This window comes from Diorhabda carinulata, chromosome 2, assembly GCF_026250575.1.
Source record: "Diorhabda carinulata isolate Delta chromosome 2, icDioCari1.1, whole genome shotgun sequence".
Lineage (NCBI taxonomy): Eukaryota > Metazoa > Arthropoda > Insecta > Coleoptera > Chrysomelidae > Diorhabda > Diorhabda carinulata.
Window position 1 is genome coordinate 2,967,913 of NC_079461.1, and position 25,753 is coordinate 2,993,665.

The 25,753-nt window shown below is 32.8% G+C and overlaps 1 protein-coding gene and 1 long non-coding RNA gene across 4 annotated transcripts in view; one reads left to right on the forward strand and one right to left on the reverse strand.

The window, feature by feature from the left end:
* LOC130904060 (neuroglobin-like) overlaps positions 1-25,753 on the reverse strand; it is a 107,796-nt gene that overhangs the window by 68,407 nt on the left and 13,636 nt on the right. For 2 of the 3 annotated variants that reach the window (XR_009060807.1, XM_057816592.1), the window contains exon 1: positions 14,221-14,385. The exons of the other annotated variant lie outside the window; for it this stretch is intronic. The gene's annotated coding sequence lies outside the window, so the exon portion shown is untranslated. Of the gene's footprint in view, positions 1-14,220; positions 14,386-25,753 lie in introns of those variants that run through there. 3 annotated transcript variants of the gene reach the window in all.
* Positions 1,207-1,786, forward strand: LOC130904061 (uncharacterized). Its single transcript, XR_009060808.1, has 2 exons — positions 1,207-1,416; positions 1,469-1,786. It is a non-coding gene; the product is annotated as an uncharacterized LOC130904061 (long non-coding RNA).

Below are 25,753 nucleotides of genomic sequence, written 5' to 3' on the forward strand. Positions count from 1 at the left end.
GAGTGTTCTATTGGTAATGAGGACGTTCAGTCGGTGGAACTCGAAGAGTTGAGACTTTTTCATCCCAGCAACAATCACGTGGCAAGATTGGTGGATCAAGTATTAAAGTGAAAATTGATGAGAGGAAGTTTTGTAAGCCGCGGCCGCTTAGTAGAAAACCACTGGGTTTTGGGCATTAGTTCAGAAGAAACCCAGGACTTTCGTATGATTGACGGCCTGGAAATTGTCGTGATTACTTACAGACAGCTGGAGTGGATACTGTGCCTTTGCTTCACACAGCTTTCTTCGCAACGCATTGAGGATTGGCGTCCAGAAAAAAGCTTCTTCCACAGAAGTTATGTTCCTGGAAAGGCCTTTGCTGACAGCTCGACCCTTTCAAGGCCTTGCTTACATACTTTTGACATTAAATATAATGTGCCTTTCTCATGTTGAATAAATTTAATTTTGCCATCGATTTTGTATTTTCATTTTATTAAATTATTTGAGTTAAGGTTAGGTTAAGTTGGGTTAGATTAGGTTAGGTTACGTTATCGTTATATAGCGCATGTTCAGAGACGCTATTGTCAACGCCACCTACTAATTTTACTGTATATTAAAATTTCCCATCGAGTTATAATGAAGCATATAAATTTTTAAGGGATCGTTTCCTAAAAACAAATTTTATGTCGCTCGATTCGGGAGACGTTTCCCTATAAACCCGAGTGATCTATACTAGGAAAATGCAAAAAAAATTAACTTTCTAGAAAAATTGGATAAATGTTTTTATCATTATTTTATTATTATTCCATAACAATCACTTTTAGTATTTATTAACTATATATAATATGCAATAATGGTGCATATGACCCAATTTCCTACATTTTCCGATTTTATAAAACACAGATACGTGGAAAGAAATAAAGACAAATAATAGTCATTTTTTATGAATTATCAAGTTTATATTAATGTAGAATCAATAATATAATCATAAAAATCACTACTACAACGAAGTTTTCACTATTTTAGTTTGTCTATGGATATATTTACAAAATACATATTGGAAATATTCCGTATACATGATATTTATAAATAATAAATAAACTTGTTTTTGTTTGTTATAGTTTTCAATTTTATTGTTATAACGATACGTTTTGTTAAAAACTATCAAAGTAGTGGATGGAAAGGAAGACTATTATTAGTGACTGCTGTCAAAAGTAAAAGAAGAAGTACTTAACCAAGTTTACCGAATGTTTTTGTAATAAAATTTCTTAATTTTGATATACGTAATGAACGAATACGGTTCTAGATTATTACCGCCTGCTAAAGAAACTAGTACTAGCGATGGGTGTGAAAAATGTTGCTACGCTGGCTGGTCATTTAACATATTAGTGTCGAAATTTTATCAAACTAGACCCAAATAAGGAAATAGTTTTGGAGGTAAGTAGCACTAGTAGTGAATCAGACATGGATTACTTGACTTCCCTTTCAGATCTTAAAGAGCAGGAATTGAAGGAGAAATTGAAAAATACTAAAAAGAAACACAAGAAAAAATTACACATTGAGTGACGACGGGGAGGAGGAGGAGGAAGAGGAAGATGTTTCTAGTAGCAGCGATGTTGACAATCTAATAGTGATTAGATAAATTGTGATTGTTTTAAATATATTTTTTTACGATAAACGTAATTTTAATAATAGCGAATTGACTAAAATCTGTTCGATGTTTAAAATAGATAATTTTTTCATATTTCCATCCACAGTTGTCTTCATATGTTATTAGATGTGCTAAATAAAGATGTATTTTTAGATAGATTATGATTTATTTAACTATTCTAATAATTATTGTCGTTTATTGTAATTGTATATGCAAAATTCCACGAAATAAAAACTTGTTTTCTTTTTTAGAATGCCAGAATGTGTATGATGTCTCTTGTTTATTGTACATCTTGCTATTTTGAGTTTAGGCTAGAAAGTATACATATACAACGAACATGTACATCAGTGTTTTTGATAATTTCCACCCTAAGAGGGAAAGAACAATATGGAGGTGGGGTATTAGGTAAAAAGGATAGTTAGAAAGCTGTACTTTTGTTATCTTTATTAGAAATTTTCGTGGTTAATAGGTAAAGAGAGTAAGTTTTAAAATTAGACATTGCCAGAATATGTGTGATATCTCATTTGTCTTAAATTCAGATTGGAAAACGTTTCTATAAAGTTATTATCTATCATACAACGGGAACTGTCTTATTGAAAGATGAAATGTCTCTATTTCATACTGTGAAAAATATTTCTTCTTCTCGAATAAACGCGATTTTCAATTTATCAATGTTTTCAAGAACGTGGAAGTAATATGAAAGTTTTATCGATGCTGGGAAGACTATTTTTATTATTCTAAATTCTAGTATCAAGAAATGTATACAACGATAATCGAAATAATATTTATATTGTATGTTTCTATTGCTATATATACAACCATGTCAATGAACGAAATTATTTCTATTATAAAAATTATCATTATACTTTGACGAATAACGTCAGCATTCAGAACAACCTTGGGAGTGGCACTGCAGGTAATAATCACTAAAAAAAAGTGCATAAATGAGAACAACCAAAACAAAGCAGAGGTAGAGAAGGAACTCTAAGAACGTGGCCGATGGACACAACGAAAGCACAGTTGATACAACACCCACTAGGTAATAACCGTGAAAGGGTTGCTACGAACACTGGACAACTTACTACTTCCTAAGATATAGTTATAAAATGTCAAAAACAAAATAAAAATTATAATAATCATCCTGTGTTTCAATATTCCATCTACCTATATCTTATATAAACCATTTAATTGTGAAATTTAGATGGTCGGACCTGGTTGTCACATAAATTGTAAATGAAACCAAAATATTTAAACAGCATTTTATTTTCAGGTATTTATATTTTCTTGTAAACAACAATATTTAAATTTGAAATGTTAGAAAAATGAAAGTATTTTGCATAATACTTTTGTTTTATTCACAATTTGACGCGACAACTAGCTTCGAACATTTAAAATTACTCGAGTTATTCTCAAATATCCCGCGCAAGCCAATTTTCAAACGTCAAATGAATAACTGGTACGGAGCCAGTCGGAGAGATGTCGTTAGGATCGAACTTTGTCGTCAAATTTTTATAGAGAGTGGCAGATCTATCCGTGCATATAATCTTCGTTCCTAAGTTAAGTTTTGTTACGATATGGAGTGTTCCGCGTTTATACAAAAAGATTTGGAACATATGACACAGAAAATTGTGGCATTTGGGAGCGGAATTAGAAGGAAACATGCCGAGAATTGAATAGCGAGATAATACCATGATTGGAAGCAAAAAAGATAATTAGGAACTTCATGTACAAGAAAAAGACGAACAAAGTCGAGCAAGAAAAAATCATTCACAGTTCTCGAACTTCTACTCATCCAATGAAGATATGACTAACCGATAGTACCATATACTAGCTACGCTTTTTAAAAAAAAATGGTACTAAGTAGATGATTGTACCACGAGGTTAACAGTTTTACCAAACTGAGAACCTTTGTATGAAGGTGTATATCTATTAGGAGAAGATTTTGAAGCTCCTGATGAAATTGCAAAAAAATATGAATAATTTTTAATATATGTCACAAAATGTTGCAGAAAATATCAAGTAAACTATGCTGTTGGGGTAATTTGATCGGACCCTCTGAATACCTGAATATTCGATGATAAACAAGACTTCAGAAATATTAATATTAGTGATTTTTGAGAAACCATAACCATGGCAGAAGGCGGACCACCAGTTTAATGTTGCTTCTGAGCATGGCTTCTTAGCAGATATAGTCATGAATCTTTTGGTTTGTCTTAGGCCTCGAGATTTTCAATTATTTTTAATTGATTCATTAATTTAGTTCGATCTGACATCTTATGAGGCTACAGTAGGGCTCTGGTCCAAAATATGAAGTTGTTGCCCTTTTTTTTGGCAACTTCCTCACTTCCTGATATAACTTAGTGGTAGACTAGGATTACTTTGTCCCTGTTAGAGTTCATGTACATTTCTACGGGTTGATTAAGAGTTACGAAGATGTTATGAATAGATAATAATAAATTTTGAGTAATGTTAGTGATAAAAGGGAAAACAAAAACATTCATGGTAAGTGAATAATGCTTTATTCTTATTATTATATTTTTGAGAATAAAAAAATTATAATCGTTATTATTGAATTGACAAACTTCTTATTTAGTACTTTTAGTTTCGAAATTTTGATTCTCTAATATCCATCGAGTGAACTCGCGAGTAAAAACGTGCCATCGAGACGAAATAACGCCTCATCATTCGTGTGTAAAATACCTCATCAGAACAAGGTTCCCAACTTAATTAAATTCGAGATTTTCGACGCGATTGAGCGGGGTTTCCTAAGAGGTATTGTTGATTATTCGTTCGTGATATTTATATTGTTTCAACATTACTTTTTTGTTGTTAATATTGACTTTTCTGAAGTTTTATTGTTTGGACTAGGAAGATGCTACAAACGGTTCTAATTGCTAACTGGTTTGTGTATTGCCAAGCATTTATTTTGACATAAGTTATAGTGTTGTTAATTCAAACAAAATTTGTTCGTATTGTGTAAGAAAAAACTTATTATTGAGTTCAGATTCTAATTCCCGATTTGGCAACGTTGGCGGTAGATAAAATTATGTGTAATTCCGAGTGGAGTCCACAATTAAAAAATTTTCCGTACCTAGATTGTCCATGAACTGAAACAAACCACACAAATCTATCACTTAACACAGTAATTTATCGGTCCACAGATACACTCACAAACTTATACTCAGATTACAAATATAATTTGTGTTTCTGCGAGAAAAGCAATTTCTCTTTCTGATTTATTTCCTTAATTTACTCTAGCTCATCCTACCAATCTCGAACTTCTCTGTTTACGCTGTTGATTCACGTACTATACGTTGAACGTTGTGTGAGTAAAGCGTTTTCATAGACGTGCAAACATGAATTGTTTCAAATAATCTCATAACATTTAATTGAAAGTAGTCACCAGAAAATGATCAGGGAACGAAAGTTTTGAGAAAGAAATTAATACAACAAGTCTACGTATAGAAGAAAAATACTAAATCAAAAAACATATACACGCAGCAGATTAATAATAGAAAGATATGTAAATGTGAAGTTTGACATAGATGTAAAATTGTATGGAAGAGTCCACTTGAACCTTATCCTTAGTATGTCCACCGTTGTCCACCCATCTTTCATTTCTGCTTTTTCTAATAATGAACTGTTCCTTCCTCGTTTTTTGTATCGGAATCCCATTGCTTTTAACAAATTATAAAATCCGTCTTTATCTTCTTCGAAAACTTTATCCATTGTACATAACTCTAGCTAACTTTGAAAGAAAATATTGTGTACAAATTTTCTGATGACGCTGCTATCGAAATTCGGTAGACACTTGAAGAAGACACTCCCGAAATATTTGCCCTTTTGGAAATAACGTCACCGACAGTTTTGTCCTCATTTTGATAAGTAATAATTCTTCAATTGGCACACAGAGTAGAGGTCGACCACGAGAGAGGTGGAGATACAATATAGAATCAAGATGAGGAAAGATATCGAAGGCGTGAGACCTATTACGGAAGAAACAAGAAGAAGACTTTTCCTTCTTTCAGAGCTTTCCTTAGTAGTAGTACGCTATCTCAAGATTATATTAGACCTATAAATAACTGCCAATTGTTCCAGAATTTCTGTAGGACAAAATTGTTGGTTTTCCTTCTCGAAATACTGCTGGTTCTCCAGTATAATTCCCACAACCCTCTTGACAGCTTTCCTTATCAATTTGGATAGGATATGACCTCTTTGAGGTTTTCGTCAGCATTAGTACGCGTTTGGAATAATTTGAAAGGTCTAGTACCTAATCCAGGTGCTTTTTTACCTTTTAAACAAACAACTATGTCATTAATATATTTTGGTTATTTGATTTTTTCTCAGTATTCTTGCAGTAACTCACGTGTTTGTCCATTTGTTTAGACATCTTCTTATTTTCACTTCCAACTTTGTGTGTTTTTCCTCTTTCAGATATAAATTATTTTGTGACATTTTACCTCACTTTTACTTGGGCTTCTTCAAATAATATTTCATCTTCATCTATTTTGTTGTTATTGGCTCTTTAATATTTTCTTCTATATCATTTTCGGTGTCCTAAACTCATCAATATAGTTTTGATTGCTGGGAGGTACCAAATATCGCATCCTTCGTCTGATCATTCAGGGAAGATGGATAAGTTGTAAAAACGTTGCTACGAAATTGGACTGGTCTGGGAGTAGAATAACTATTTCAAATATCGATAGATAGAGATTAATTCAACCAAATTTACATGAAGATAACCCACACTATCTAAAATAAAGATTTTTCCAAGTGGAAAATGAATAAATTAGTGAAGTGCGCCACTGTATTTTGAGTATATCGTGTGCTGTGGATTTCAAGAGATACAATAAAACTTCATTCACTTTCATTCCCCAATTGTTCTAGCTTTGATTGAAACATATCCATCTGTGCGAACATAGACCCCGAAGGATATTAATCCGTTTTGTAAACTTGCCGGTTAAATTAGGGATTTACTTGTTGAATCTATCTAAAGCGTGTTTGTATTAAACTCTATTTCCGGTTCGGCAGACATAGCGTTGCCGTTACCAAAAAGATAGCCACGGCTAGGATTCGGTTGTGAATTATTGGCAAACTTTCAAAAATAAATTCATCGGAATCTAAATTCGGGCAGATAATTTATTAATGTTGGAATTCAGAGGTGTAAAACTGATTTTTTTCGTTAACATAAATGATAAAAAAAACTTGTTATCACTAAAAAAGTATTTGGGGAATAAATTTGAGAGTCCAAAGACAAAAAGAAAAACTAAGTCTTGAGAAAAATGTTTTAAAAAGAAAAATATTCCACAATGTATTATTTGTTTGCCCAAATAAAATAACATAACATAAGATGTTGATGAGCTGAAGACAAAAATCATTATATACACTCCGAAAAAGAAACGTATTCTGCATAAAATGGCAACACCGCTTACGAAATCAGCAAAAAAAAACTACAAAGAACGAGGCAATATAAATATCGATTAGTTGAATTTTTAGAGAACAATTTAATAGAAACTTGATAGGATTTTGTTTATTATGTTTTTTTTTGGGAAAAATCAAAAGTGCACAGTTTATGTTTTATTGGGCATTCCAAAATTAATACTGACTATGGAAAAGCAAGTAAACACAAATAAATGATGAGGCAGCAACTTGTTTGAATAGTAACTGCGTGATATCAAGAGACTGAAGGATATGATAGATATGAAAAATCATAGCGAGTGCGGATTGTACCAATCTGCACGTTCCTCGTCAAATATTTTCCTATATTGTTACGAGAGTTGGTACTTAAGTTTTGAGATATGGCAACACTGATGTGAATATGTCATCTGACATTGTCATTTGACATATTTATTAATAGTGAACGCACGGATAATTGTCATACTGTCAAAAAATTGAATTGAATCACGGACATTTTCGTGCGATGACTTTAGACGTGGATTAAATCAATTTGGTGATGAAAAAGTTTCTAATCATCATCATTATACCGTTCGCTATTGACATTAATATCACTAAAATAAAATTGATATGGATTTGAAAGAACTACAAATCTTCGTGTACTGAATATTTAACTTTGTAGAAGAATTGTTTAAACTAAAGCTAAGTTGTTTAAACCATTAAATACAATTTTTGTCATACTAGTAAATTGTTGTAATAACTAATTTAATCTATGTGTTCTTAATAAAATATAAATCTGTTTCGAATTGTGCACCCAAAAAATGATAGATATGTTGACCTGAGTTATTCTTATAAAAAAAAAGACTTTGAATAACCGATCTATTTTGAGAATTTTCCAAATGACTGTTTATTTGGATAAAATCAAATTTATGAGCGCATTGTATCTAAACCAATGGAAAATTCCAGTTTTATCAAAATACACAAAATTTTTAAAGAGTTTCTGTTAGATTTGGATCGGAAACCGTTTTTAAAATAACAAATCGTGCTTTAATTACAGAAAACTTGAAATATCAATAACAGTAAACAAATTTTTTGTTTTTATTAACTTGATGTTAATTGATACCCCACCAAAAACAATACGTAGTCCAAGATAAAAAACTGCAATTATTTTTCAATATATTCTGTCTTATTTCCCATAATTCTCTTATGTCTGACTAAAGTTTCTAAGCCATTATAAAAATATTCTGTTTAATTCCATCGTCGCTGTTAATTGTTTTGGAACAAAAAAGCGGATGGGATCAGATCAGGGGTATATGGTGTGTATTCATTCGTGTACAATAGCCTTGAATAGTGAAGTAGTGTAGACTGGAGCATTATCTGTCTTTTTTCAATAATTTTAGCCTTAATAATTTAGAGCAATATACAGGATACCCTCGTAGTCCAAAAATATTGTAGTCATAACTTTTTTTTTGGAGCTTTTTATGATCTTTGCGTTTTTTGACACGGGCTCCTTCTTTCCGATGTTACTCCATGGAATCTCTTTTGGATATCTATCATCTAGCGTCTAAATTCTGAAAATCGTTCACAACATTCGTAGCACCCATTTTGCACTAATTTTTGTGCTGAAATTTTCTCTGTTTTTAGGCGCCGGTTACTTAGAATAATTTCTTTCACTAATTTGGTGTTTTCGGGAGTAGTGACCTCACGGAACCTCTCGCAAGTCGACAATTTAGACCAATTTTTAATTGTTGAAAATGATGGACACAAATCACCGCAATCAGCCTCCATTATGTTTTGGATTTGATATCATAACAGTCCGAAACGCAGTTTGGGATATTTTCCAAAACAATTTGACTGAAGAATCCTTCGAGCTCAACTTTAATAAGGAGTCGAAGCAGCAGCAGAGTGAAGATTCTTGAGACTACTACCTGACGCGCGAATAAAGATTTTTGCGAAAGCCAAAAGCTCGTGACTATGTGAATATCGAATAAATCGAGAGTGTGGATGCCTAGCGCTCGCCAAGATTCGTGTCGAGACCCTCTAGGAGGCGCCTTGTGACAATCTGGGTCGGGCATTACGATTCTTTTCATTCCCTCGCCTATTCAATACGGAATAACATAGATTTAAATTAATTATTCATTATCTCTTATTTGAATAAGCTCACTTGCATAACTATTGATGCATTGCGAAATTATTATTCATGAGATTGTTCAAAATATCCGCGTTAAAAGTAATTCAACTTTCTAGGAGGGTGCGCTTATTCTCTCTAACCTTTTTCGCCCTACCAACGTCTTTCTCCTCAAAATGGACGTCCTCTTCTGGTGAAAATCTCTTTCCTGAAGCTAGGAAAATACACTGCAGGCCAGATCTGGTATATTCGGTGGGTGAACAAGCAATTAGAAGCACAATTCGTTCATTTAAGGCATACCGAAGTGTCTGAAGGTTAGCTCGTATTTTTCAGATCTATAGTTGTCTTCTAAATATATATTATCGTCTCCAGTTTCATTCTTCCCATGAAATTTACCGACTTAACCGAATTTTCCTTGCAGTTTGTTACCAGTGGCTTCTCATGCTGCACGTTGCTTTTCCTATTAAAAATATCAATCAAAATAATATGTTTTTTCTTTCACTTACAAAATTGTGGTGTCCTTAGGGGGAAGCTAGTCCTTATTTTAGAGCCGTCTTTGCACTTTTTAGCTTCTTAGGATGTCAAATAACTTTCGTCGTTTGGGTGCATCTCTCTTAAGTCTTTCCTACTCAGTTATTTTGAATTTGTATTTGACTTAATAGCTCCATAGTACCCATTTCCTTCGTCTTAGTTCTCTAGGCCACAGACTAATAGGTTATCACTGATCTAACTCATATAGAACCAAAAAACTAGCTATTTTACATCTAGTAGTTGCCTGCTTTGCTCCAGATCTCAGTCCAGTAAACTTTTCCGTAAACAATTAGGCTAGTTAGAGTGAAAACGAAATTCGAATTGGGTACTCTATACCTCGAAAATCAGTCGATATTTGTTCTACTTTTATTTTGGTGAATCCGTCCTTCAATTTATTAATAGTCAACAATTTCGCAATTCGCGTGTAGGTGTTAATCCGTTTATTTCTCTTAAAATTCCCTTTCAACTTTGTATTATAAAAAACACAAATTCAAGATCGCATTTACTTAAAATGTTATACTAACATCATTTCTACGAAATGACACATAAATTATCTTAACTAGTGAAATAATACAAACCAGGTGCATATTACTAACGGAACTATTCTCAGATATTTATTTTTTCGGAATTGAACCGGGAGAAAAAGAGGATTGCATTATACGTTTAGATTACATCAGCATAAACGTTTATATGTCATTGATTGATTATTATATGTATACAGTGCATGCGAGATATTCTGGAATGAATCAGTTTCTTACGTAAACAATTTTGTTTCGCGTGTTCATGCCCGCTTGAGGCGCGTTCCCACGATCGACTCAAGCAACGATTATATCGATAGACAAAATTCGATCCACGAGATGGCGTTTTTAGAGTCAACCCACAAGAGGACACCCCCGACACGATAACTCGAGTTATTACATCGAGAAAAGCTGTAAAGAAGGATAAATACCACTGGGATTAGGTCTTTCCTTGTCGAAGAAGAGGCATACACATATATTACCACGTCCAGGTAACCAAGAAGATAAGGTTGTATAGCCAACAGGTTAACTCTTAATAGAAAGGGTAGACCTGCATCTTTCATAGTGGAGAGGAAAGAGCCTGTAACTTCGACACAAACAAGGATGAGAACCTGTCGGGAATGGGTCCTTCTTCGCATCAATCCAGGGATGAATGCTTACGAAGACGGCAGCTCCTTTGTATAGCCAATTTAAAACGGCATTTGGTACCTTCTTGAGACACTAAACTCTTCAAAAAGTAAACTCTACTTATCCTTTCCTTGGTGTTTTTTTTCCTTCCATCAAGACCAAGTATTTTCAAATCTTTTCAACTGATTTTCGATTTTCTTTTCATCAATTTTCCATTGGTAACCACTAAATATATTTTGTTAATAGGGATAAGGGATTTCTTTGTTGAATTAGTCCATACTATGGATATAATAGAAAATATGGTAGAACATCCAAGAGTAAAGTAAAAATCCATGGAAATGACTAACTAGCTGTGAATGGTTCACCTGGCAAGGTAAATATCATTTGGAAGAGCTTGGGAAACAAAGAAAAGCGCTGAAATGCCTAGAATGACATATAGAGAAGTTAGAAGAGTACCATTAAGGCGAATGTCTCCTAATAATTTGCTAAATTTTTTCACGAAAATCTTAGTAAACCCACTTTTTTGACCTATATTATGAATGTAAAAGAGGATTAAATTAACTACACCACTTCTTAATTGTACTATTAGAATTAGATTATTTGCTGGCTATTTAGAAACCATAAATCATTCCAGCATTGTCATATTAAATCAATTATGTTGATACCAATAGGGGTAGTCACATTCTGAATTCATTGTATGCAAATTACTGATGTTCAGGTTTCACAATATCAGTCAATTTTCCAATAATTTTCAGCTGCACCATTCGTATAAATATAAATATTTCACTGTTAATTATTAGCTTAACTTACAGATCATAGTTAATTTTGAAACAAAATACAAATTTCAGTTATTGAATACTTTAATTAGAATTTTTGAGTTCAGATGAAGAAGCGGTTACTAATCATTACTGTTATTAGCACGTATTAAAATAAGGGTTCGATATTTGGGATTGATGATCCCTCTAATAAGGAAAATGAAAGCATCCTTTTAGGAAGGATTTAGTTTGCACGTTTAATGATTAAGATTTGATTTATGATATAGCAATTTCCGAATATATATGTTAATAATAGGGATAGAGCCAGTTTTGGGTTGTTTTAAATGAGGAATTGCGTCTTTAAATGTAAATACTTGGAAAAACCAGCCATATATTAATTTAAAAATTTAGATTTCGTCGTTTAAACCAATACTTCTATTACCATTTGTATCAGAACTCTTCCAACTCCTTAATTCCTTCGTTTTATTTTGGTTTTAGAAACAAAGATGCAGCGCTAAATTATCCAGATCAATTGGAGAGAGCGCTTATGAAAGAAGATATGTCCAGCTGTGTCCATGATAAAATCCAGCTGTATCCTTGATCGTAGCCTCGGTATTTGATAAAGTCTGGAATCACGGACTCAAACAACGTCTTCCTGACAATAGTCTACTGCTAAAATCCTATTTAGTGAAAGAGTTAGATCAAACTGATCATTTGGAGGAAGCACTTTTTGAAAGAAGATATGTCCAGCTGTGTCCATGATAAAATCCAGCTGTATCCTTGATCGTAGCCTCGGTATTTGATAAAGTCTGGAATCACGGACTCAAACAACGTCTTCCTGACAATAGTCTACTGCTAAAATCCTATTTAGTGAAAGAGTTAGATCAAACTGATCATTTGGAGGAAGCACTTTTTGAAAGAAGATATGTCCAGCTGTGTCCATGATAAAATCCAGCTGTATCCTTGATCGTAGCCTCGGTATTTGATAAAGTCTGGAATCACGGACTCAAACAACGTCTTCCTGACAATAGTCTACTGCTAAAATCCTATTTAGTGAAAGAGTTAGATCAAACTGATCATTTGGAGGAAGCACTTTTTGAAAGAAGATATGTCCAGCTGTGTCCATGATAAAATCTAGGTCGACGGACTCAAACCACGTCTTCCTGCCAATAGTTTACTGCTAAAATCCTATTTAGTGAAAGAGTTAGATCAAACTGATCATTTGGAGGAAGCACTTTTTGAAAGAAGATATGTCCAGCTGTGTCCATGATAAAATCTAGGTCGACGGACTCAAACCACGTCTTCCTGCCAATAGTTTACTGCTAAAATCCTATTTAGTGAAAGAGTTAGATCAAACTGATCATTTGGAGGAAGCACTTTTTGAAAGAAGATATGTCCAGCTGTGTCCATGATAAAATCTAGGTCGACGGACTCAAACCACGTCTTCCTGCCAATAGTCTACTGCTAAAATCCTATTTAGTGAAAGAGTTAGATCAAACTGATCATTTGGAGGAAGCACTTTTTGAAAGAAGATATGTCCAGCTGTGTCCATGATAAAATCTAGGTCGACGGACTCAAACCACGTCTTCCTGCCAATAGTCTACTGCTAAAATCCTATTTAGTGAAAGAGTTAGATCAAACTGATCATTTGGAGGAAGCACTTTTTGAAAGAAGATATGTCCAGCTGTGTCCATGATAAAATCTAGGTCGACGGACTCAAACCACGTCTTCCTGCCAATAGTCTACTGCTAAAATCCTATTTAGTGAAAGAGTTAGATCAAACTGATCATTTGGAGGAAGCACTTTTTGAAAGAAGATATGTCCAGCTGTGTCCATGATAAAATCTAGGTCGACGGACTCAAACCACGTCTTCCTGCCAATAGTTTACTGCTAAAATCCTATTTAGTGAAAGAGTTAGATGCGAAAATTGAGAACTGATGTACCACAAGGTGGTGCTCTGGTCTACCACTGCATTTGCTTTGTCAGTAACAGAACAAACCACTGTTTATCATTAATAATCATATTTTACTATATGCAAATACCCCTAAGTACGTAGGCTTGAATAATGGAAAGAACGCATTCAGAAAAAATGGAAAGAACTAGTTATTCCACTGCCTACTTCAAAATAAAGTATTGGGGAGTTAATAATAACGTCTTTTATGTATATGCAAGGAATAGTGATATTTACAGGAAACTAGATATAAAAATGATAGCAAATCAAGAAGATATTATGCAAGAAAGAATATAGAACGGCTTCACAACCACGAAAATAAGTTAAACCAGAACTTAATGCGTGTTGTTAGCGTGGTAGCTATAACTAAACTGAGAAAACCATGTTGGATGAAATCTTTCAGTATATAATATTTAAATAGAAAAATTATTGCTTGTTAAGTATATTTATAGATTAGTTGTAATAAAAAAAACATTATTCAACATATTTTTACATGTACGTGTTAAAATTTTCAAATAACTTATAGCTCTTACTACAAAATAAAAGTTCTGCGGAATTGAAACGTTTTTTTTTTTTTAAATAAAGTTACATACTTGTTCAGTTAAATCGAAAAATATTCGTAAATATTTGTTACAAAAGAATTTGAAACGAAATATCTGGAGACTACATCAAATATAATCATATACCTGAAGAAGAACAAAACAATCCACCGGAACGATGAGCACAGAACAGCACTCACGAACACCTCTTCTATCGGTCTTGTCCCAAACTCTCAAACCAAAAAAGAGATATGCAACTCGCGCTGCAAGCTCAATTCCTGAAACGTCTCACCCGCTAACCTGAAGAGCACTGAAACTTCAGCGTTTTAGCGAATTGTAGGCGATCATGCGCGTTTCGTGTTGCGTTCAAGGATTCCAGCAAGCAGGAGAGAACTCCGCTGGTTTTAGGATAAGCACGTACATTATTGATTTGGTTATTGTTACGATGACCCTTTTAACGCAATATAATGTGAATGTTTCTGCACACCTTGCATTCCTTTGTACCAAGCAGGTGATCGACAAATATGGTCTATCAAAATTTTTAATCTCATTTCTACGTTTATTAAAATTTTAAGCGATTTATACGGGGGTCCATATACAGATATTCATTCGTTTGAATTTACTGAAGTAGTTCATACTGAAAAATTGATGTAATATCCTTCAAACGATAATTTACGCAACAGAAAAAGCTGCTCTAAGATCAATAGTATTAAAAACAACAAAATTTGAGAGTGATGATTGAATCAAGCTTCTGCTGGGTACTTGGATACTACGAAGATGAAGGCTTGCAAAATGTGAGTTTGTCAAGGAGAGTGCTACTACCGATGAAAGTGATTACAGAAAAATCAGAGTCACCCAGAACGATTTTGACAAGGAATCGCGAAATATTTAATTCAGAACACTTTTGGAGACATTAGACATGTTGTTGTGACTTTAAGATGGATACTGAATACGAAAAGCTATCTGATAAAATCACGTGTCACTAAATGGCGCTGAATTTGTCTATTCTGATGCTGTATAGTTTTGTCTATGTGTTTTTAGTGATTTTGATAGTGTTTTCTTTATTCATGTAATTTTTGTTATATCCTAAACGTGTTTGTATGGTTAAAACAAAAAGTTGTGTTAAAGAATCGGTCTTAAAGTAACACGAAAATTGAAGTAACCGTTGTTAACATCATGGAATATATTGGAGTCAGACGGACATTTGTAAAAACCACTTTTTATTGTTTTCTAAGCGCAAATTTGTGGTTGTTTTTACTTTCAACAGGTATATTACTTTATTATTTAGACTAAAATTGTAAATAACACTTTCTATTGCTTGGAAGATAACACAATTAGGTCTTATTCTGGGTTTGTTGTTCACCCCTATTGAAGTTTGAAAAGAAATTAACAGATGTCGCCCACTTCGTGATTTTCACGAATTGCAAAGAGTGTAACGAAAAAGAGACGCTCGTCTCCTGTTCTGCCTTAACGGAAAATCGACGCCATATTATAAAAAACGATACCGTAGATTGTCTTAAAGAAATGGCGGCCATAGGCATATAAAAAGTGAAAACTTCATTCTGTGTTGAAAGTGCTTAAAAATAAGTTAAAGAAGTTCTCAAATTGTGGTGAATATACAGTAATACCATGGGTCTGACTCCTCCAAGCGGCTCTTACAAACCTAACCTAACCTACCTTTCATGAAAAATAAGCTAACTAATATTTTCCTTCAAATAATAATATTTATAAAAGCAAAGTGATCAACAGTGCAATTATCTGTGCCTCCTCATTATTAAGTTTATCAAAAATTTGCTCTGAATTTTTGTATATGCCTTTCCTAATCATTTTATGCTGTAGTACCAAATTAGGGCGATTTGTCGGAATTGCTGCTTCAACTGCTTCAGGCTTAAACTATTCCTTTAGGACTTCTTCTGCGGAAGCTTCGCCACCTCGTCCAATGGATATCTACTCTCTTTCATATGAATATAACTAAATAGTTTCCCTTTGGATACTAAACATTTTGCAATCGGCATCAGTTTCCAGCTTAATCATTTTTATTTTTTGGTATCTTGTATTTAGAACTTGTCTCTGAGCCAATCACTAGAAGAGATTTTCTACTTATTCTATTCTATTATCCTTTGATAACGTACGCAGAAATCTTTCACGTTCTCTATTCGTTTTCTTCGTGTAGTTGTATATTTTCTATTAGATTTTAACTATGTCACATGCTGTTTCAAGTGTACGTCTTACATTCCTTCGTTTGGCGTTCTATCAATCAATAAGCATTGAGATGATAGATACCGTGCATGAGAAATGATTTAAGAGTTTCTATTTTCTTGTTTTTGATTTCTTTTCTTTTGATAATACTAAAATTATTATTTGTCTTTATTTCATTCATCTCAAAATCAGTCTCATCGCTTTCTATTACCCCAAGTTATTTATATATTTGAAGAAAAATCAAACGCGTTTACTGAAGACAAAAATTTGATACTGCGTCACGATTTATCACATCATCCACCATATTTATCTGATCCGGCTCTTTTCGATTACTATGTAATGCCAAACTCCAAAAAAATAGGCGAATGGAAAGCCATTTCGGATAAAGAGTTTCGAAGAAAGATTATTTTCTTCATGGTTTGAAAAGATTTGAAATAGAATTGAATGTATAGAGTTTGAAGAAGAATTTTTCATTAAAAAAGTCACTACCCTCGTATCTTTATATGATTTTAAACTCGTGTTTAAATGAATCAATGAAATTCGTGACTTTCGCTTGGTAACTGCATATTGATAAATGGATAGACGTTGCGTAATCCTTTTGGTATTTCGCCTCATGCTAAAATATGAATATTTCCTTAGCTACGTTTATTTGAGGGGGAAAATAACAATCAGACTTAGTGAAAATTAGTGTTTTGGTTAGAAAAAATGGCAATTTTATACTAAAAAATATCCACTTGGACACTAAAATGAGTTTAGAAACAGTTTACGCGGATATCCTTGATGATTGGGTTTCCAACATGTGTATATGTCAAAGAATATAACACAGTAAAAATCATTTGGAGCATTTCTAATGAAAATATTACAAAAAAATCAACATAGAATTCGATTCATTCAAAGACGTAATTCACGGGCAACTAAAATAACTCCCTAAAAAAGTAAAACAGCCCCCACAAGCCCGAGCACTTTTAAGAAGAAAAAAATACACCACAGAGTTTGAGGTGGCATGGAAATGAAACAGCTTTTGCTATAAGTACCCTGTCATACCGCAGTAAACGACAGTAAACAAACTAATCACCGGGTTAAAGAATGGCGGGAGCCATTTCCTTTTAGATTGTTTACTTTGTAATAATGATATTTTTGAAACAACTCTATGTCAGGCCAGGCACTTCTGGGTCCATTCTTGTATATATTATGATTTCTGTGCCCATGTCTTTTTGAAAATAATTAAATATTCAAATCTTCATATTGGAATGTCCGAAGAATTTTCCGAAGAAGTTTCGTCCCATCTACTGGATCTGACACTGTTTGACGCATTTAATCGATTAAAAAACAACAACAAATCTTTGTTTGTTATACAGAAATGTCTATTTTCTTATTTATTACAAAATATGATATGATATACATACTAGAGAAAACTGTATTTGAAAATAAAATTGTATAAATTGCATTCAACTCATCAGTGTATCAATTTCAAGTCAACAAATATATAATAAGGATATGAAAGGATATTATGTTACTTATTTCCCACCAAGGACTTTTTTGATACCAAAAAGAATTCTCCAAGGAGATAGACAATCAGATAATTGATGTAAATACAGAAAGTAGGTCAGCATTATTCAGATCGAGAATTTATTAATTTTTAATATAAATGTCGTAGTTTATAAAATTAATTATTGATTATAAGATCTCTTGAGAACTATGACACATTTTCATACACCAAATGTTTAAAAAATATCAACGAATCGTTGTTTAGTTAAACAAGTGACGTAATTAACATATAGAAGATAATAAAGATGAAATAAACAACGACGTTACTCATTACAAATACAAAATATTCGATTTAATAACTATATTCACAAAGTTTGTGTCTACTTTGTTTCATTCGCTTGAATCAATATAAAACAAGAGAAGTAACTCCAAAACTTCATAAGAGTTCGCTAGCTGAATGCGAAAAAGTTACTTTCTATCGAGTTTTGTACGTTACTTTTCCTTCGGACAGCCTCAATTTTATACAAACTCAATTGAAACTACTTCTCCCCGCGTTGGGGAGAATCAAACTCACATTTATGTGAGGAGACGTTCTATATTCGAATTACAAATACATACTGCGAATTCCAGAAACACAGAAGGCTCAATGTAAGAACAGAAGTTACTGCTGTATTGGCGGTGTCGTCGTCTCAATTTGGTTCTACATAAAACGGAAGCAGTGCCCTTAAACCACCCTTAGCGGATTGAGTGAATCACGAAACATCAAACCATTAATTTTATCATCTACAATAATGTTTTTAAAAGTAATGTAATGCTTTAGGAACTCGCTCTATCGGATCCATATTTAGAGTACTCGATTTGAAAGATGAGGATACGAAACGAAGAAGAAGAAAGAAGTTAAAACGCTACTGACATGGTATAATATAAGCAAAGACACTAATCTGCAGTGTACGTCTTTCTGGTGGTACAACTAAGATCATCATTGAAGATGATTGAGATGACTCAACGCTTCTGTAACGTGCTTTGTGTTGATTTTACTTTAGGAGGTAAAAGATAAGAGAATTTTCATGGAGAAGTGTTGAAATAAAACTCGATAGAAAAACTTATGAAGGTGAAGTTAGGTTAGGTTAGGTAGTACTAATTAAACAAGAGTTCAAGGGCAAGTTTTAGTGAAACAACGTTTCAGATCGTACTTAAGGAGTCGAAGAGCCGCATGCAGTTCTGGAGCCGCACTTTGCTGACCATTAACCAATCCTTTAAATACCTTAAACATCATATTTTTGTTTTTAATTAATGGATGGATAATTCATAACTGGAAGCAATATATAATTTTTATAATAAAGTATTTTGTTACATTTTCAACTCATACTGCGTACTAATCACGAAACAGAAATTTCTAATTCATTATTTATAGAGTAATAAAAATTATGGTTATTTTAAATTATTTATTTCAACTGCGCTCTTGCCATAATACACACGACTGTCGCATTCGCCAGTATATTGAATAACAACCGCCATCAATTTAATCAATTTAATAACTTAAATATCAAATTATAGTCATTTTATATCAATACATAACCGAAATATTTCATTTATTAATTCGATCAATCATTCACATATCAATATATCAACAATATTTATATTATATAAACCTATTATATAATAAATAAATATTTAGGTGGTTTTATTAATACTTTTTTCGTAAATAGTTACAACCTATGTTGAATTTGAACGGAATGTTTAATATTTTGAAAACAAGATCAGATAAAATATTTTCAACAAAAATATGTTAAAAATTAACACTATTAACAAGTTGAAAATAACAGATAGATAACTTATCAGTTGATTGCGGATCCTAACCTAAAATTAGATTTTGATCGCGTTCCATTTTCTGTGTAACCAGCCATTGAAGAGTGCGGATCGCTTGTACTGTGAATCCCTGTCGAAACAGGAATCGAGAATCATGGAGCGTTTAATGGAACAGCTATACCCGATGAAATTTGGTTATGGATCTTAATAAAAGGCGTAGAGACTAGGAGTCAGTCTACGGTGATGCTGTCAGAGCTAGATCGGTTATTTTTAAGTGGCACAAGAAAAGGTAGGACCAAATAAAATTTTTGTTTATTTAATTTATCGAACAGTGATCGTAGGATGGGTATCAGAATGATATCAGACCAACAGGAGAACGATCTGCCAGGATCTTCTTGGCTCCACAAGACTTTTTTCTATTTCTAAGAACAAAATCGACGCTCGAGGACTCCGTAGAAGCGGGATCTGAGCAACATTCAGGTCCAGGCGTTCCTGAAGACGTATAAAAACTGAAAATCTCGTTGGCAGCAGTGTGTGGACGCGGAAAGTTGAATCAACTTGTTCACACATTCATGACTTCCGATGAGGATTAAACCAACAGCAGTATGCTGATCAACTAACTTCGAGTAGTAGCAACCCTCGTATTTTGACAAATTCTAATCGTTTGTACCATTTTCATAAATGAATATTTGAAAAAATAAGCGTTACTATTCTTTTCAGAAAGGACCCTTTATTGTTTGCCAAAAACTACAGCCAAACCTTAACAAATTTTGATATAGATAGTTTCATTACTTGAAACAATATTTCAAAAACTATTAAGAGTACGTAGAAAAATATTGTCGTGAACTCGTCCACGACATGAACCGTGAAGCCATGGTCCTGATCGGTTATGATGGAAGAGGCTAAAATTTGGTGGGCGCGCCGGGTGCAGAGGTTTTGGAAGGCCGTTGAGTTTTCATACACAAAACGGCAATATGTTTTATTTCTGAACAAATTTCTAGAATTATTCGAGAAATTCGTTTCTGATATAAATACGTGCTTGTTTAACAATCACGAGTCAGTATATAATTCAAAGTCACATTGAACGAAACGAAATAATAAAAATTAACCGTCGAATCCAAATAAATTATTATAAATAGTGACATGATATGAATCATGAAGCCAGTACTGTTCGGTTTTGATGGAAGAGTCTAAAATTTGGTGAAATCACCGGGTGTAAAAGTTCTCGGAAAGCTTTGGTATTGTTTTGTACACACAATGACAATATGCTTATATTGTTTTTTTTTAACAAATTTCTAGGAAGGCCATTTTATTCATTTGGTTGTCTATATCTAGAATTATTTGAGAAATTCGTTTCTGATAAAAATACGTGCTTGCTTAGCAGCGAGAAGTAAGTATATAATTCAAAGTCATAGTGATCGAATCGAAATACTGAAAAGGAACCGGAGAATTTAAATAAATTATATAAGTAATGAATAGTTAAATATTATAAATAGTGAGTAGCTCTTATAAATAGTGTCTAGTGTAATTTAATTTTCAAAGTAACAAAATATTAAGAAATTATAACTAGACAGTTTCCTAGTGGAATGAACTGTCAATTTTGTTTCTGAATTTACGCCGGAAAAAAAACGAAAAAATAAAAATTCTTGGGAAAGAATATTCCGATGCTACACTAGAATACAAATCAAACGATTTCGTGATCTTCTTCTTCTTTCTGTTTCAACTTGAGTGTATCTGCTATAGAATATATTTTATTTCATGGTAGAATACCTCCGTTGACGCTTCCTTTGAGAGAATAAAGAAGCCATTTAGAAGGTTATCAATTCGTACAGGATGTAAACAAAAAGCTCAAATAGTAATAACGTGAAGTTTCTACATATATGAATTGTGTCATAAAAACAGTCCACAATGATATTTGTCTATGTTTTCACTGTCTATGTTGTACTGCAGGTAATTTGAAATAATTCCATATCTAAATTAATATAAACGCCATCTGTGTTTTTATCCCCTAAACATCATGACATATGATAGATGAAGCCATCGAGTATTCAAAACAGGACGCCATTTTGACATTCCGGCTGTCAGCCTTAACGAAGCTTAATTTAATTAGTGATATATTTATTATTATACATAAAATATTCATTGTAATTATCTAAACTATTGAGGTGACCTTGTTAGTTTATGATATTAGTGTGATTTTGTAAATATTTCTAGAATTAAAAATTTGACATCAAATTTTAGGTTAGGAAGATTTTTTGTTTATTTTGGTATAACATAAGTTGGAATATTACAAATTTTGATGCATTCTTATGAGTAGATATTAATTAAAGGTTTTCTGAAAAAGGGCTACAACTCATAAATACAATAAGAAGAAGAGGTGGAATAAGGAGGCAATGTCCGCTGTTAATGCCGATGTTAGACAAAAGAGAATGGCAGAAAGCAGCTAAACAGTTCAACGTTTCCAAATCAATATTTCGATTTGTTAAAGATAAAAACTCTGCGATTGAATCAATAACAAATAAAGTTATTGGTCGAAGGCCAATTTTTTGGTCTAGATATGGAAAATCTGCTGGTGGAGTATGTATTAACTATGAAAATTAAGACCAGAATTTATTTGTGTCGTTTGGTGTAACAATTATATAAAAAAATCATTCAAAACATTCTCTTGAAGATGGGTTTGCTAGCAGATACTAGCTGAAAGGGTTTTTAAAACTATACCAGACAATTTTGCCGATAAGGCAGCCTACTGGAACTTCTCAAGCACGAGCTTTGGGATTTGATGCGCGCATATGGGTCTCTCCATAGTTCGGAGTAAAATATCAATAATTGTAGCTCGTAAAGGAAAAAAACAAATAACACATCAGCCGAAAGAAAGTCCTTGATAACTATTGTAATTAGTATGAGCCCTGCAGGAATATTTGCCCCACAAATGATATGTCGAAAACATCAATGAGAGGAACTCCTATTGGGTCCATGGGAATGGTTTCAACGCTTTGTAGAATACGTGAAACCGATAGTGTAGAGTTGACAGATCTAGCAAAACAACATTCCAAATTATCTACACTCCATGTCAAATGATGCTTCTGGAGTTTTTTTGTTTGATAGTCATTTTGATGAGGTTTTTGTTACATTTAATTATTTTCAGTATTAAATTTTAGTTATTTCCCAATAATTTCATCTAGTTTTTCTTGAGCTATCCCGTTTCTCCTTGAATTTATCCCAAAAAAAAAACAAACTAGTATTCCAAATAAGGTGTAGTTGCACTATTTGAATCAATCTTTATATCTAATGAGTAATTGATATTTGTTATTCTAATAAAAATAATATCTTTGCAATAAATAAACATTAGGTGTAGGTGTAACGGTCTAGTATGAGTTGACTATTGGTACTAGCTCACAAAGCAGGCGGAATACCTCGCTCACTAGGTCACTTCTGAGTAATTTTTTGTTGATTACGATTAGACGCATCGGGTATAATTTAAAAAAATACAAGCAACTTTAAAGAGATATTCCACAACAATTTTATCAATAGCTACTTAGAAGACTTGAAAGAAAATAGTAGAAGGAACTTTAAAAATGATAATAAAGACATATTCGGTTGATTTGATTTCGAGTTGTTATTATTACAAATCGAAGGTCTTTATATCTTTCGTAAAGAAATTAATTTCATTAAAGATGAAATGACCAAAAGCAAATTCCGGTATACTCGGTACCAACAAACTGCACATCCGCTTGCATGAATGAATATCTCATCAAGGTCGACCGAGCGAGGGTGGGGCTTCTTGTGTAGGCTTTGCTTTTGTTACTCGATGGCTTTATACGCATGGCCTACTGCGCCTGGAGGGCTAAGTCTTCGCCGGAGGCAAGCGATACACGGAGACTGTTGTTTATTGAAACTCTAGAAAGAATCGAGATTTTTTGAACGGAAATTGGGTGGTGAGAAATTAAACACAAGTTGATGCGGGCAGGTGGGTTTTCGTAGTTTGAACAGGATTGTGCGGAAGACGGTTCGTTTAGTGAAAGTCGTGTGGTGCAAATGTTGTGTTAAGAAAATGAGGATTTATTAATATTTCGGTAGGATTGTAGTTTTTAATTTATTATTAAACCTGATTCCTAAAACCAACCAATAATTTAGTGAAATAGACTGATAAACTAAAATATGAAAAAATATTTACGGTGTCGAATAATTCTTGCTTAGAAAATTACTTTTGAAATCAATTAGGGGCTTGATGATTTCACACAGATTATATATAAGAAAAATTAGAAACAATGAATTGAAATTGTTTTTATATTAAATATACTTTTGATCTATTTTCTGATCTTGTTATCATTGTCGAGCTTGAATCATTTTGGCGCGGCGGTTCATTGCAATATTTGTCGGTATTACTCAAAAGGAAATATTAATATTGACAAAATTCTGAATGAATACTTTTACCTCAACGTTTTCAGGATCAAGATGGTTGTGACTAATATAAAACCTTTAAACAATTTGCCCATTCTAATTAACAATTTATATTTTTTATCTTGTTCATCTAGAAAACTTAGAAAACTATCAATTTTATGAACAAGACTTTTCAATACTAATTCAAACAATATAAAACCGATAGTAGTGACAAAATAATCACTTGAGACCTTATTTAAGTGATTTCTAACAGCAAAAGCTATATTTGTAAACAAAAAATATCAATATCTTATTTGTAATTATATAAGAAGAAATTATCAGTAAATACGATTTTTCAACAATACAATTTTGACAATATTAAAAAAACTATAACTTGAATACAAACTCGATTCCCTAAGTTGAATTTTCAGAGATTTTCAAAGATACAACTGAAAAACTTTCCTGAAAGTTTGATAAAAATCGAAGTTCGTAGGAAAAAGTTTAAGCTGTCTGAAAACAATGATTTCCAAAATTCTATTGATTGTAAATGGCTACAACTTTACGAAAGGGCAGCAATCGAGCCAAATTTTAGCAAATTTTATTAGAGTTATTGAAGTATCGTGCTTTAAATTCGAAAACGGTGTATAAAATGATGTTTTATAAACAAGTTAAATTTGAACAAAACAGTTATTTAATTAAACGTAATATAAATTTAGATAAAATAATTTTTTTTTCTTAAAAAAAAGTGGTCTACTAAAAAGAATGCGGTTGAGAAGGTGTCTGTAAATTATATAGAAGCTGAGATAAAAAATATTTAAAATAAGTGAAAGATTAAAATCTCCCGCGGCCGGATCTCGTCATATCGAGCTGAAATTTCCAGCATCGTCCACATTTTAGTTGTACTTTCGAGGGAAAAATCATCATTAAAATCACTGACCCAAATGCGCACGTTTTCAGTAAGAATTAATGGATCTAATAGTGGAAAATAATGACTATCTAACAAATTGAAATTATCTAATCAGAAAAATAAATGATTTTTTAATCTGCAAGATCTAACCTCAGCACTGATTAATTACACTATGGATTACCCTGAAATCAAGATAACAAGCCCATGGGAAAGGAAAACCAGGACAATTGAACCACTTATACTAAAAACGAGTTTTTAGGTTGTCAGCATATTTATTTCAAACGGAAATCTGCATCCGGTCAAGCCACTCAACGTAATTGTCAAGACCTGAATGTATATAGATCAAGAAATAAAACTTTAATCATAAATTCTTGAAATTCAGAGTATAATTTGAATAATTTCGTATGAATAAATTGATATACTGAAAATTCAAATACTTCAAATATTCCGAGAGCTGGCAAATAAATTTAATGACTTTCTGAGGCAACATAAAATTTTGTTTAAACATAAAATCGAAGACCTGGCTGATAGATGGCGGAGTATTATCAACCCTTAAATATTTTCATTAATATTTTTTTGCTTTTCGAATGTTCTTCAGTCCTTTTCGTGGGTTTTTTATGCCAGATCATGTTATCGGGTCTAAAATGTTTCCATGTGCGTTTACAAACGAAATGGCTCTGTTTAGTGGTGACGCAGTGATTAATTTACATCATAAATACAAATAAACCGGCATTAACGAAACTCGGGATTGCTCATAAGCAATGTATCTGTCATATTTATGGATTTATAGATTGCAGTGACATTAATACGGCCAGATTTCGAAAATTTTGCAGAGAGCATCGGAGAGCTCTACATGAAATCGTAAAAGGCTTGTGGTCCTTCGGCTTTGCCACTAGG